A 14,295-nucleotide genomic window follows, 5' to 3' on the forward strand; every position below is an offset into this window, starting at 1 on the left:
GTAGGAGTTAAATTTCGCTGGTCTGGTGTCTCTCCGTTTCTTGAAAATTTATATCCATGAACCTGTGTCATCTCAATACCTTGTGCTAAGGAGCTTCGCTGGCCATGCATCTTAACAGAGTAGAATAGCTCATGTTTTTTTTGTTGTAAAAATCCAGATGTTTTCTTTCCTCCCGTGTTCTTCAAAACCCGGGCATTCTTTGCGGGCCTGTGTGGCGCCGCAATGCCTGTATTGCCATTATTGGCTGGCTTCCATTCAGGTGTATCATTAAAACCGCTTCATAGCCGCAGTAAAGAACAACGCAATAAAAAAAATTGGCCGCGTATCTGCTCCTTTTGTTGCAAATGTCGTCAAAAGACGATAGTCTTTGTAGACATTTGCCAAGGAAATGCCCCCCTTTGCTTTCCCGCTCACCTCTCATGCTGTTCTTGTACCGTCGCGATCATTCCACGGTAAACACACTAAAGGTTTGCGCAAGGCGATTTGAATTTATTGCGTTCCACTGCTACAGGCCGGGTTCCTCGATGCCAGCGCTGCAGTACGGCGGAGACGCGCGTGAATGGAGGCGGCCGACTAGAAGGTTTTTAGAGCCGCGTGGCCGTGCTCCACGTGCGTTCCAAGCAGAACGTGGAACCTAGCTAGTGGAGCCTTTCGTTGCTGTTGCCGCGTGATTTTTCATATGCCGCCAGGAGGCGGCGGTTTTCTGCAGTAGATGTAGAATATCATTTGCTATTGAGAAGCCAAGCATCCATGAATTTTTTAATAAAGGAACACTGTAAATATTCCTTGTGTACTAATTTCCTGTCTTTTATTTGCGTAATGTCTTGTTCTTGTTCAACAAAGTTGACAAGTATGAACATATAAACCGGGCTTAGACGCTTACATGTGGCTGTGAGTATATAAGACTATTGCGCAACATCAATTTTACTTTGGCCGGGTGGCTGAATCGAGTCACAGACAGACAGACAGACATACATACAGACAGAAGAAAATTTCTGGGTTTAAGTAGCCCAAGAAAGACTATCGTCTTTAAAAGCAGAACGTAGATTTCAACTGTATCTGCCGAAGTGAGCAACTAATGTGGCCATTCGGTACTGGCGATTTCGGATGGCTTCCACACATGCAGGAAAAATAGAAAGCGGTATGTCGGGTTCGTCGAAGTAAAATCATTGTTAAAGACGATAGTCTTTCTTGGGCTCCTTAAACCCAGAAATTTTGGTCTGTCTGTATGTCTGTCTGTCTGTCTGTCCGTCTGTCTGTCTGTGACTCGATTCAGCCACCCGGCCAAAGCAAAACAATGCCTGCGCAATAGTCTTACATAGTCAGAGCTAAATCTACCCGTCTAAGTCCGGTGTAATGTTCATACTTGTCAACATTGTTGAAGAAGAACAAGACACTACGCAAATATAAGACAACAAATTAGTACAGAAGTGATATTTGCAGTGTTCCTTTATAAAAAATCATACATGCTTGACTTTTGCGAAATTAAATACTTCATCAACTGCAGAAAAAAAATTCACTCCGCCGTCGCCTGCTGTCGCCCGCGCCACAATAGGTTCTGACGCCATTTTAAGAAATCAACCGGCAACAGTTACGAAAGGTTCCACTAGATAGGTTTCACGTTCTGCTTGCAACGCACGTGGAGTAGGGAAACGCGGTTCTATAAACGTTGAAGTAGGGCGCCTTGATTCACGCGCGTCTTCGCCGTACGGCAGCGTTGGCATCGAGACACCCGGTTTGGAGCAGTGGAACGCGGGAAATTTAAAATGATTTAGGCAAACCTTTGGTGTCTTTACCTTGGGAGGCTCGCGACGCAAGAGGAACAGCATGAGAGGTGAGCGCTAAAGCGAAGGGAGGCATTTACTTGGCAAAAGTCGACAAAGACTATCGTCTTTTGACGACATTTGCAACGACAGGAGCAGATACGCAGCCAATGTTTTTCTTTGGAGGTCCAGACAGCTTTCTCTCGACAGTTGTGTATGCTGAAAGCGCCCCCGTTTAAATCACAATGGTGTATCAAATGCACGCGACGCTTAAATTCGTCCCCTCAGCTTTGACCAGGCTACGAAAGCAGACTGTAAGCTTCTTCTGCTGGTTAGGGTGCGCGGGTGCCTCGGGTGCTTTGCGGGGCAGCAGAACCACGGGAGCCATTGTCGTAAGAACCCGCGCGCTTCTTCAAAGTTAATGCCGCGCTATGGGCCTCGTCCCCACTGTCGGAAAACGCGGTGGCGTGGCTGGAACGCACTTCCCCGCTAGCAACCCGGGAGACGCTCTTATTGCGTTCCCGTCAGAGCAACGCCTTCGAGATAGAGCGGTACTCTCGCCCTGCATCAGTGCGGTCAGATGAACGGTGCGCTTTTGGGTTATCTCCGTCGCTCCAGTTACAAAACGTCATGTGCGAGGAGATAAAACCTGCACCATCTTGTGAGAAAAGATAAGTGAGAAGGTGATCCCTAGGCTTTTCTTTAATCTAAGAGGTGTTCATTAAAGCCGCTGACGCAGCTCCTCACGACGAACGACGGAAGCATTAAGTGCGTCGCGCTGCAAGAACGAGGGGGTGAAAGAGATAAAAATGCTTTGTAGAGGCGTGGCGTTACATTCTGGGAAAGCTGGAAGAAAGAAATTTAGAAGCAGTGATCGTAGAGTACATTTATTGCGACGTCTCGAAAAGGGCCACGTCAGGTCCTCTTTTTTTTCCCTCCGTGAGGATGTCGAGAACGGGGAGGTGGAATTCTTCTCTGTGAAAGATTTTGCAATTCTACCTCCGAAAGGAGGGGCGCTTGTAGCGCTGTTTCAAGCCGACTGGGTTGGGGTGTTTAGGACAACGCGTGAGTGCAAAACAGCTGTTCAAAAAACAGCCGTTTACTTTGGCTGCGCGAACTGACAACGCGTGCTGTCTCGCGCAATCGTGCCCTTGTGCGAAATCTCACCTTTATTAGTGGGTTTGACATTATTGGTGCAGCCTTCGGGTATGTTTGCTACCCTGACTGATTTCTTCAATAACAGTGTACTGGAACGTTGAGTGTGACAGAGAACAAGGCTTGGAAAGTCGTTTGAAACAAAGGTTTCCGTCAAAATTGCCAAAATTATGACACTGCTTTTTTTCTAGTAATTTCTGCAGAATCTTGTGGCCGTTTCTCTATGCTAGATTTGTTCCTTGCCTGCGTTTCTGTTTCAATGGACAGCGACAGGCATTACTTCTGGGAAAGTGGCAGTGAGGGAGATGCAGTTTAGTGGGACCAAATATTTGGTGCCTGTAAACAGCCAGGGCATGAGAGGCAGTACACCTTGTCTTGTTGAACACTATAGAAATAAAATAAAAACACAAGATTGAAAATACAATACAAAGTACGAACACAAAGTTACATTTCAGTCACAAAAAATCATCAGATTGTGACATCGGAAAACAAAAAGATTAGGGCAGGAAGAAATTGCCCCATATCAGCAAAGAAAATCTCTTTTGCGACAAACATGGACTTATATAAGTTTGTTGTAGACGCGTCACTGGGCTAAAGGAATGTTAAGAAAAAACTATGCAAACATGTAGAGGCTTTTCAAGATGGTCTCGGAACTGTAACTACGTCAAAAGTTCATCACAGCCAATATTGCCATGTACTCCTTTTTGTATAAATTTTATACATAGCGCTAGCTTCCTATCGTGAAGAGACACAATGCCCACGAGAAGATAAATAAACAAACTTTTTATTTGTTTCCAGTTTGGCGGACGCTTCCGTGATTCGAAACAATAAAACATTCGTGCACTGATATTTCTGCGCGTGTTAAAGATCTCCGACTGGTCTAAATAATTTGCCGCCCTCCACTACGGCCTCTTTGTAGCCCAGGTATAGCGTAGGCTCGAAAAGCCGCAAGTTGAAGACAAGCAATCTAATCATTTAGAAACATGGTCATTTTTTTTCGGAGAGGCCTGGCATCTACTTTTCTGGCAAGAAAAAAAAAACAAGGAGGGGAGGGGAGGGCGCGTGGCATCGATAACCTCCGTTTGATGGATCTCGCTCAATGTAGATTAAAGGAGCCATGAAGAGAAAACACAAGTTTGGTTCATTCGAAAGATTGCCTCGTTAGAACCATAACGACACCACTTATAACGCAAACTTCGCTCAAATAAGCTCCATAATTAGGAAAAAAGGAAATGACCATGCGACCCACCAGCTTATTTTCCGCAACAGAACCTATGATGTCACTCGAGAATGCTCTGCGATTGGCGGAGGCCGGCAAAAGCAAACGCATGTTAGGCAGGGCTTACAGTTTGCATAGCGAGCTAAATGCCCGTGAAACATACTGCACATTCTTTTTATGACAAAGAACGGTGGAGTAAACGGTTGAAGTTCCGAACGAACACGCAAGCGTGTGCGCCAATGCGTACGAAACTACCGCCGGCCGAGCTCGACATCTCGCCGTCGCGCAGACGAATTTTCGGGTTTGAGGCTCTTAGGGGCCAACGAACCGTCCCAGCACGCACAGCCGCGACCTTGCTTGGTATCGTAATCCCTTCACAGGAGGTTGGCCGTCATATCGCCAACCAGCAAAGGTAAAAATAGAAACGAGGGGAGTAAGGAACAGCAAGCAGCGACGAGATAGTGACAGTCGTCGCAGTTTCGGAATGGTGTTGGCTTGCTGCTATTGTTAGGAGCTCGTTTCCAGTTTACAACCACTGAAAACTTCAGTTTGTTCGAGTACTTTACAATGAAATTTCGTTGCTACGTTTTGAAATGCCCATGTAGTACGGGCAAATCGTCGAGGGAGTGCGACATCCCCGGTGAGGAGATCTCCATTCATGTGCTGCCCAATGACGAACCTCGGCGAAGCAAGTGGCTACGTTTTGTGAACTTTGCAAACGGAGGAGAAAGAGAGCTAAAGGAAGTACGAGTGTGCTCGCTTCATTTCCGAGGAAGTGATCACGGCAGGGACCCTTACGTTAGCTCATTCCTTGGACATGCTGGCGCTCGTCGCCGACTTCGTCAAATCGCCGTAAAAGCGCTCTGACCTTGGGGGAAAAAATGCCGTAAACACCGCGCATTGACGCTCGTATCTTTCTGGTCGAAGCAGAGAGCTCGCGCGAACGGCTTTCCATACACGACTCCGGCCAACTGGCATAAGCGATACTGCTACTGAAATTGAACTATTATTAACCGTAATAAAAATACGGCACATACGTACCAGTCTGTATTCGTCCGTCGCGACGGGGCTGACGAGGCAGCGGTGCCGACGGCAGGGCGTTCGTCTGTTGTGGCTATCGCGGAATGGTAGCTTTCCCGTCCACCGCGTATCCCACAACTCTTGCCGCTCGTGCACTTAGAAGCATTGAGCGTTCAAGTTGTGTGAGATTGTTAAATGAAAGCCCGAGCTCCTCGGCGAGAGTTCTGTTCTCCGGATCAGGCGATTCGGGCTGCGGGTGCACTAGGTTTTACTAGTATTTTTAAAATGGCCGCCGTCTCGGTCGACTCCCGCGTGTGGGTGCCATATGGAGTCGACATACTAAGTATCTGTTTCATGGACCTGCTCGTATGATGCCATGGCTCACGTCACGGAATGTGCAATTTTAGCGGGAGATTTAAAATTTTGACTTAAATTGCCTTATTTCTCAGTGAATAAAGCATCATTTGCTTCCGGGAAAGCGCTTGGGGTACTATGAAACACCTAATCTTTCGAATAAAACAAACTTTTGTTTTCTCTTCATGGCTCCTTTAACCACTCAGCTGGAAATTCTTAAGGTCAGAACAGTGCAAAGATGCCAGCAGTTTTAGAAGGACACGCAGTTCATCGAGCCGCTCCGTATCTCGTTATAACAGGTGGGCAAACAGACAAACAGGTTCTTTATAGCACAAGCGCCCGAGATGCCCTTTCAACGAACTTTTATGTTTTACCTTGCGTTATGACCGGACATATATACATGCTCAAATGCTTAATGCCCCTTTGTGGTCCTCTCCTGCCTTTATTCTCTGTCTTACGGCAATATAAAAAAGTAACAATATTTTGCTATGGTGCCCAGGAACAACCAGCTGTTCCTGGTATTGTGTACCTTTCCAGGCAACAAAGAGTCCCGGCAAATAGAAGTTGACGCGAGGAGAAACACGCTATTATTAACAAACGCACGAATGGCACATTTATAGTGTGGCCGACGAGAGGTAACATGATCGAAATAATATACGACGTGGAGAAATATTCTACAGCATGAATGAGGGGCTACACATCGGAATAAACACATATTGAATTAGGGCGCGACGCAACGAGGGCAAACATGCCAACTCTACAGAACAACGACTAAGAACCACATTCGTACGCCGGCTATAGGATTACATAAATACACAAAACAAACACTGAAGATATGAACTCCCGTAAATATAGCGTGGGTCAATACAATATCGTGGGTCAATACAAGATTTTCGAACATGCGTTCTACTAATTGGTCGACAAACAGCGCATTCTCTTACAAAACGTTGAAATTAAATGATACGTCCAACCTTGTAGCAAGCGTATTGATGAGTTGTGCGTGACAGTAGGTTTAAATGAAGCAGGACGTGGAATGGCGTAGACACCTTGATTTTGCTAGCCGGGGTCGTGAAATAGAGAACGGGTCTGTGCGATCAATCAGACTACGCATTAGCTTATGCAGAAATAGCAAGTCAGCCTTTACCCTTCGGCAGCGTAAACGGACAGTCATAAACAAGCTGGAAAAATTGATTCGGGAATCACCTCTGCCATTTGCAGCCGCGTATGCATGCTTTGTTTCGGGCGGTGTGTTGTTTTCGCTCGCTCAATAAAGCCTGCGTTGGTACTAAATGTTCCGTTCCACACAACCGCTGCCTGCCCTTATAAAGGACGACATAGCAAAGTATAAAGGTGAAACTCGCCGTGGTGGCTCATTGGATAAGGTGTACTACTGAGCCCAATGACGCGGGTTCGATTCCCCGCCGCGGAAGCTACTTCTGAGATGGAGGAGAAAAGTGAAAACGCCTGTGCGTCGAGATTGGGGAGCACGTTAAAGATCACGAATTTTATCAAAATTAATCCGGAGCCTTCCACTACAGCGCGCCTCATAGCCCAGGTGTAGCTTTGACGCGCTAAAGGGACTTTGAAACACTTCCGGTAAACGCTTTCACTCTTTCCATCGCGTCTGGAAGCATTCTCAAAGCTGCAGTTATCAACAGCACGGAGCGGCACTGCGTGATTCGCTCGTCGCAGCAGAACTATCCGCCTTCCGTTTATGCTTTGCTTTGTGGCTTTAAAAAGAAAATGGCTATCGAATGCGTTTATTGCTGCAACAGAAGGAAGCGGCCGCAATAGTCACTACATTGCTCTAATGAGGCAATTCGAGCGCTCAAAGAATGCCAAGACTCGGGAAAGAGAGAAGAATTTGTTGAGCATGCTTCCAAGTTTTGTGATGGGCCTAGATGAGTAATTTTTGCTCGAGGTGCTTTGTGACCCCCTATTGTAAGTACTGGATGTGTTTGTTGACTACGCTCTGAAAGCATTTAGGATTTTTGAAAAAGGTGTTTCGGGGTTCCTTTAAACCTCATAATTAAGCGTAAAGGCAAACGAAGCTACCAGGATGGTTGAAATATTTGGAGATATAGCATGTGGCACCTACTGCCCCTAAAGCACGGCAAGTAATCAGCTTAGTCGGGGCTTTTCTTTTTTAGGTGCGCATCACCTTAGGACCACACAATGTCCGTCCGCGTCCGTGCGCACAGCCTTTACAATCGCAAGAAATCACAAGGGCACCGGCAGGATTCCAGCCTGTGCCTGGTAGACCAGACAGAGTTAGTGTCAGTCGCCTTACCCATTGTGCTACGACCGTGAGTTAGTACCCGAGAGTCAAACGGCTTACTCCCTCGCCTGTAACAGTGCGGAGTACCTTGGGACCTCCCTATGTCCGTCCGCGTCCATCCGCGTGCACACCACCATCAAGCGAAATTCGATTTGAGCCGTGAGTTGCAGTTTCGTTTAGGGAATTATCAAGGTGCAACTCACGGCTCAAATCGAAGGACGGTCGGGGCGCAAATCGGATGTCCCTCGGGGCGCAATTTGGATGAGATTTCAAGTCCCCGTACTCCGTACCCTCGCCGTTATCCAGGGAGTGGAGATGCTGCCATTTTTGTAAGTTTAACTTGGAGTCAGAAGACTAAAAGATCTATGATCTGGTGCTCCCTGTTTAACACTCGTCCCAATTTACAATACAAAGAATGGGTATGATTTGCTTCACGTGCGAACTGCGCCACTATGTTTCTGAACCATAAACTATCAACATACTTGTGCAGCACCAGTCAGAAAACGCGGTGATGTTACGTTGAAGCTGTGCGCAGTCTGGAAGTTGTGAATTTATTTATATATTTGAATACCATCGGCATAAACCAAGACGAGCAAGCTGCTGACGGGAGCGGTCATTGTCACTGGCCAATCCTGTTGAGCGGGTATGTCTCACTCCCCCATCCGAGGAAAAGCTCTTTATTATGAGGATACAAGCACATATAATTTAATGGAACAGGTCCGCCCTCTCCACACAAGTGTGAGTTCAGAGGCAGAGTCGCAGCAACTTTGGTCACAGACGTAAGTGCCGGCATCAACCACTTACGATGAACTCGTCTAAAAAAGAAAAAAAAAAGCTAACAAAAAAGACAGCTCAAACAGATGGACTATCCGTGGCTGCCGAATAACAAATATCTTGGATTAGCCACAGTGCAAAAAATTAGCAGTGGCTTAGCTCGGCTATGCCAGGATATACGTAGCGTGAGCTAAGGTTCAGCTGGTTATTCTTAGGTTTCCTGGTTGTCTAGGATTAGCTGATTATCATGCTTACTGCTGCTAAAACGATTTCCAATCCAATCCCATTCCATCGCGGCGGCGGCGGCGGCGGCGGCTCCGGCGCGCCAGCTGTGTGCCGTGAGACGGCACTGCTCTTTGGACATGCGCAGCACGGCTCTCCAGGGGCAACGCGAAACTGCTCAACCTCGGCCAGTGTAGCTGACGCTACTAATGTTCATTATCCTAACTTTACGCACAATATATAAAGAATACGCGCAATATCTGAAAAATATCCTAATTTTACGCGTTCCTTCCGTGGCCAACAGAGAGGGAAAGAGAGAGAGAGAGCTCTTTATTAGATGAAAGCAGAGGTTTGCCGGCATGTTCCCGCCTACATGCTACTCTGCGGGGATGGGGAGAAGGGAGTAAAGGCCCTAAAACAAGTAGGGCAGAAGAAAGAGGGGAAAAGAAGGGATTAAAAGAAAAAGTGAACACAAAGCTTTGCGTGGTGACTTAAATGTCCACACGATCTCGCACGTAAAGTACTAAATTGTCTCTGCGAGGCCGATTCCGTGTAAATAGTCAAATAAAGCAACCAACACTTTTCTCTGGGACGATGGAGAGGGCCAGGGTCCAAGGAGACCTTTCAAAGATATAGATGCGTTGTTGAGGCACTCAATCTTTTCTGCGAGGTGATTTCTTTCTTGGATGTATGCCGGACACTCTAGAAGGACGTGCTCTACTGTTTCGGGCAATCCACAATTATCACAATAGGGGTTTGCAGTTAGACCGAGGCGATGGCGGTAAGAGTTCGTGAGCGCTGCGTTGAGACGCAACCGGTACACTGCCGGTGGTTCTCCGTCTCTGTCGAGAAAAACACAGGCCGAGCGACTCCTTACTCCGGCTTCTTTCACGGGCCACAGGATCGGTCATTGACAGGCGTCGCTGGGGACCCGGCCAAAAGAGTAAAACGGGGCGGCCATCACGTCGACGACTGCATCGGATATCTGCGCGCAGAAAAAGGGAGCAAAAATCAACACGTAATCAAGGACACAAAAGAGCACAGCAACACCCAGGAAGAAAGGGCTCGGCAGAATAAGACCGTGCTTGCTTACACGGGGGAGTCAGAGATCAGGCGAACAACAGGCGAGCCTCGGCAGCGGGCTGTTTCGAGGGCGCCAGCCCGGAGTCGTGGGAACCGGGCAGGTGTCTCCGACGCTTCTTCCCCTGCCCTCTTACGCTCCCCCGCCCCCCTTTTCCAGTTTGCCTCGCAAAGCGGCGGCTTCGGGCATTATCCGCGCGAGCTCCTCGCTCGCGAGAAGCCGCGTGTCTTCATCAAACCGCCGCGTCTGGCTCCTGCAGCCGCTGTTGCTCTTTTGTGCTCCCTGACCTCTGGTTCGCCGACCGTGAAGTCGGAAAAAATTATATATAGCCCGTTCTCGTTGATGCTTGTTTGTCGCCTCTTCCTATTCACTTAATTTTTCCCCCTCGGGTTGCGTTTTTGTTTTGGCAGCCTGGCTCGCTTTTTTTTGTTTTTTAAATATAAATATTCGATAAACTCCCGTTTTACCCGTCAAGGCGTTTCTGTCAATTTTGTCTCGCGGTGAGGAAAAAAATTCCCCGCATTTCCCCGAGGGGAAGAATGTGAAAGTGCGAATGCAGGAGTTGAATTTGCGCGGTTCGGTAATGTTCGCGAAAGAGAGATCACACACACACACACAACTACACAGAAAGAAAGATGAATTTATTCACAGACACCTATTTGTGTTGTCGTTGTACTTGATTGCTAGAGCGGATCTCAGCTTTGAAATTTCGTGTCAGTACTCCTTTAAGCGGGTGCATTAGCCCTTCTCACGCCCAATTCTTGGCCAATCGCCCTAAGTGGGTATGTGGTGCGGACGGACGGACGGCGGTGGACGCGTGATTCAGGGTCGCTTAAGAAGTGCATTCGCACTTAAAATTCCGGGCCATCCCCACTAACGTGAAACCTGGTGAAGGGCGAAGCAAGCAGTGTGTAAGTGTGTTCTTGGCGCCTTGGCGTTTTTGCTAACGGAGATGAAACCGTTAGGGGGGTAGAGGTACACAGCCTTGCTGTAAAAGTGTGGTATCTTTGAAGCACGAAGCGTTCTAGCGCGGGACGTAAACGGGTACCCGGTGTTTTTTTTAGTACGCGTTATGTTCTAGCGCGAGGCGTAAATGAGTGTGCTGGTGTTTTCGCACCGTGACTAAATGAGACGACGATTACGACGACAACAGGGAGACGCCAACAGCCCGAGCCACTAAGGCGCTTCGCCCCTAATAAAAACTAGCTGACCTTGAATGCTCCATTTGCTGATCTTTTTTTTATTCGCATAAGGAGGAGCACTCTTTCCATAGCCAGTTCAAGCCCTAAAAACTTTGAGCTAAAGCTTGTGTACTTGTCTCGTCACGTTCAGGCCAAAGCATTGCCTTAACGTTTCCTTTAAGAATTACATATGACCGTGTGGCTTCTCTTTAAATGCGGCTTCATTTGTACGGCTGGCAATAGCACTTTGGTGGCGTTCAGTCCATGCATCCATTCATGACATTACACGAGGTGTAAAATCGCCTGTCCACTCCTCATACGTAATATGATTCTGCTAGACTCTCTCCCCCTTCCTTTTAAGTGCGAATGCACTTCTTAAGCGACCCTGAACCTGCGTCCACCGGCGATGTCCGCGCACGTGGAGATGGGCGCGCGCAGCCTGGCCGCTGACATGGAACATATCCACGTGGGGGATTGGCCAGGAATCTCCTCGTCTTCCTTGGCAACGGGGGGAGATGGGCGCGCGCTGCCTGGCCGCTGACATGGCACATACCCACGTGGGGGATTGGCCAAGAATCGGGTGTGAGAAGGGCTAATGCACCTGCTTAAAGGAGTACTGACACGAAATTTCAAAGCTGAGATCCGCTCTAGCAATCAAGTACAACGACAACATAAATAGGTGTCTGTGAATAAATGCATCTTTCTTTCTTTGTAGTTGTGTGTGTGTGTGTGTGATCTCTCTTTCGCGAACATTACCGAACCGCGCAAATTCAACTCGTGCATTCGCACTTTCACATTCTTCCCCTCGGGGAAATGCGGGGAATTTTTTTTTTCCTTATCAAAAGGAGAGAAGAAGGAGGACAATGATGATTCACGATCTCGTCCTTACGCTCCGCAAATTTCCTTCTGGACTTCTTGGCCTATTCGGCTGTTTAGCCTATCTGGGCTGCCTAGCCTATTTTCTTTATGAGTAGGCCTCACAGCGCAAGGAAATTGTGGGAAAGCCAGCTTGCCAAGGCCAAGCTTACACCGAACTTCCTGAAACCGACGTCACTTTTTTAAACACAAATCCACTGCTGAGAGAAAATTTTTCACAAGCAATGTATTCCACTGCATGCGGCCGATGGGAGAGGGTGTGTATACAGCGTGAGAGGAGAACGTGCGCGTTTGGGCGCAGCACGGGCAGAGGACACCGATCCGGGAGTGGTAAGATCGAGCGGGTTTTTTCATACTAAGTAGGCAGGAGTAGTAGTAGTAGCACCTTGTTGGGACTTTGCTCATCCCGCCGCAGCCACCACTGTTGGGTCTGGACATCCGAGCGCAGTAACCGGTGTAGGACGCTGCCTTGCTGCGTCCGCTACGCGGCGCAGAGCAGAGCGATGAAGTTCTCTAGCTGACGAAGAGTTGAAGCTATATTTATATACAGTACGTACTACAAGGGTAACAAAAGCGCTACAGGCCCGCACTGAGGCGACAGCCCGTCTCAACTTGGTTCCTACGAAAAGTGCCGCCCTCGCTGTGATTCAGGGAGGGTTTTATACCCCCGGTAGTCCGTTGCAGCCGCGAGCGGTTTGAATCGCTCTAATCAGGACTTTCGCTGGCCGAAGATTGAATCCGACCAATGCAGGCGAAGCGGTTGCGTCAGCCGAACCACCACGACGTGGAAAGGGAAGGCGACTTAGCGGCGCCATCTCCAGGCCTGGCACTGCGCGTCTGCCGCGAGCCGTTCGTCCGGGCCATGATTCGGATCAGCCGTTGATAAGGGGGAAAGAGAGGCGACTCTGCGGCGCCGTCAAGTTGGGGCACGTCTGCCGCGGGCGGTTTGGGCCGGGCCCTCGGGCACAACAACCTTTATTGGTTAGGAGCTAGGGCCAAAGGTCGGTTGGGGAAGAGGAAGGGGAGGATCAACATTTATTTAAAACGGTTATTGCGGTCCTGGTCGGCTTCTCCAGTCCGAGAAGCCGTGGTCTTCAGCTGCCAGTGCCACCCGGGTTGTTAGCCAGAGCGGGACATCCAGGGTCGGGTTAGGCAGCAGGGCCTGCCTTTTGGCATAGGTGTTGGTAGTATCTACGATGCTGGTCTGGGTGTGTTGGGACAGCCCAGCACCATGTGTTGCAGTGTGGTTGGTTCTTCTTCACAGTACTTGCATTGACGCTGGTACGGTCCCGGGTGTATCCCACGAGGAAAAGTTACATGCTGATACGTGTTGGTCTGTAAGCGGCGCCGGGAAAAATGGGTGCAGTTAGCCTCTGAAAGCTGCGCTGTAAATAATGAATAGAGTTTATTATTGTGTGTTTGTCGAAGCGCGTTCAAGGTGCACCATCTATCCTTGAAAGAGTGTCCGAACAGTATGAAAGAAAATATTGCCTCAAAGTTTATTACGCTTCCTTTGCGCCTTCAAAGTATCGTGGGAATTACGCTGTGACTCCCATTAGGCGATACGGTGTTACTAGCTTCATGCAGTATTAGTACGTCACGCATACTGTGCTCATCTGTCATAGCGTCTTTTTTTTAAATAGCGGTAATCAATCATTTTCATTCTTGCAACTAAAGCGGAACCGCCAAGTGCCCGCGATGTGTCTAAGTGATCGATTGAGTGCGATCTGCGGCACAATTGGGTCCGAATTGACGAACTTTGGACCCCAAAAGATCACGAATATTTGAAGATGGCACAGTAGGGAAAAAACAACGGTTTGAGCGTGTATTTTTGGGCCATTAAGAGCTTTTTCGCGTTAGACAGCTGTCTCCTTTACTGGTTTATTAACGGCGAAATACTGTTATAATTAAATGCTTAACATTTTTTTACACCTTGATACGCTCATCCCACTTCATCTTGTTGCGAAATCGCGCTTGAGAGATCTTTGTCACTTGAGAATGTCAGGAGAAGCAGTATAAGAACACCTCAAACACTGTAGATTGATTGTAGGGTTTAACGCACCGACGCAACGAAGGCGATGAGGAGCGCCGTAGTGAAGGGCTCCGGGTGAATTTTGACCTCCTTAGGATCTTTTACGTGCTCCGAAATCTCGTACCCACGGGCGTTTTTGCTTTTCGCCTCCATCAGAAAAGCGGCTGCCGCGGCCGGGAATTGAACCCGCGACCTCGTGCTCATCAGCAGAACGCCTTAGCCACTGAACCACCGTGGCGGGTACCTCAGACACTGTAATTGCACGCTGCCGATAGAATGCCGTCTGACAGATGCGCGCGGTTAGCTACAATCGGGGCAGCGCAAAGGTTAGACAAAGCCT

General features: G+C 48.4%; 2 protein-coding genes across 3 annotated transcripts in view; both read left to right on the top strand.

The window, feature by feature from the left end:
- LOC144174532 (uncharacterized) overlaps positions 1–14,295 on the top strand; it is a 598,699-nt gene that overhangs the window by 342,290 nt on the left and 242,114 nt on the right. The gene's annotated exons all lie outside the window — the stretch shown is intronic.
- The window catches only part of LOC144174529 (vesicular glutamate transporter 1-like), a 299,050-nt gene that overhangs the window by 99,496 nt on the left and 185,259 nt on the right, over positions 1–14,295 (top strand). The window lies entirely within an intron of this gene.

This window comes from Haemaphysalis longicornis, unplaced genomic scaffold, assembly GCF_048455015.1.
Source record: "Haemaphysalis longicornis isolate Haplotype H1 unplaced genomic scaffold, Haemaphysalis longicornis Haplotype H1 scaffold_3, whole genome shotgun sequence".
In the NCBI taxonomy this organism is placed as follows: domain Eukaryota; kingdom Metazoa; phylum Arthropoda; class Arachnida; order Ixodida; family Ixodidae; genus Haemaphysalis; species Haemaphysalis longicornis.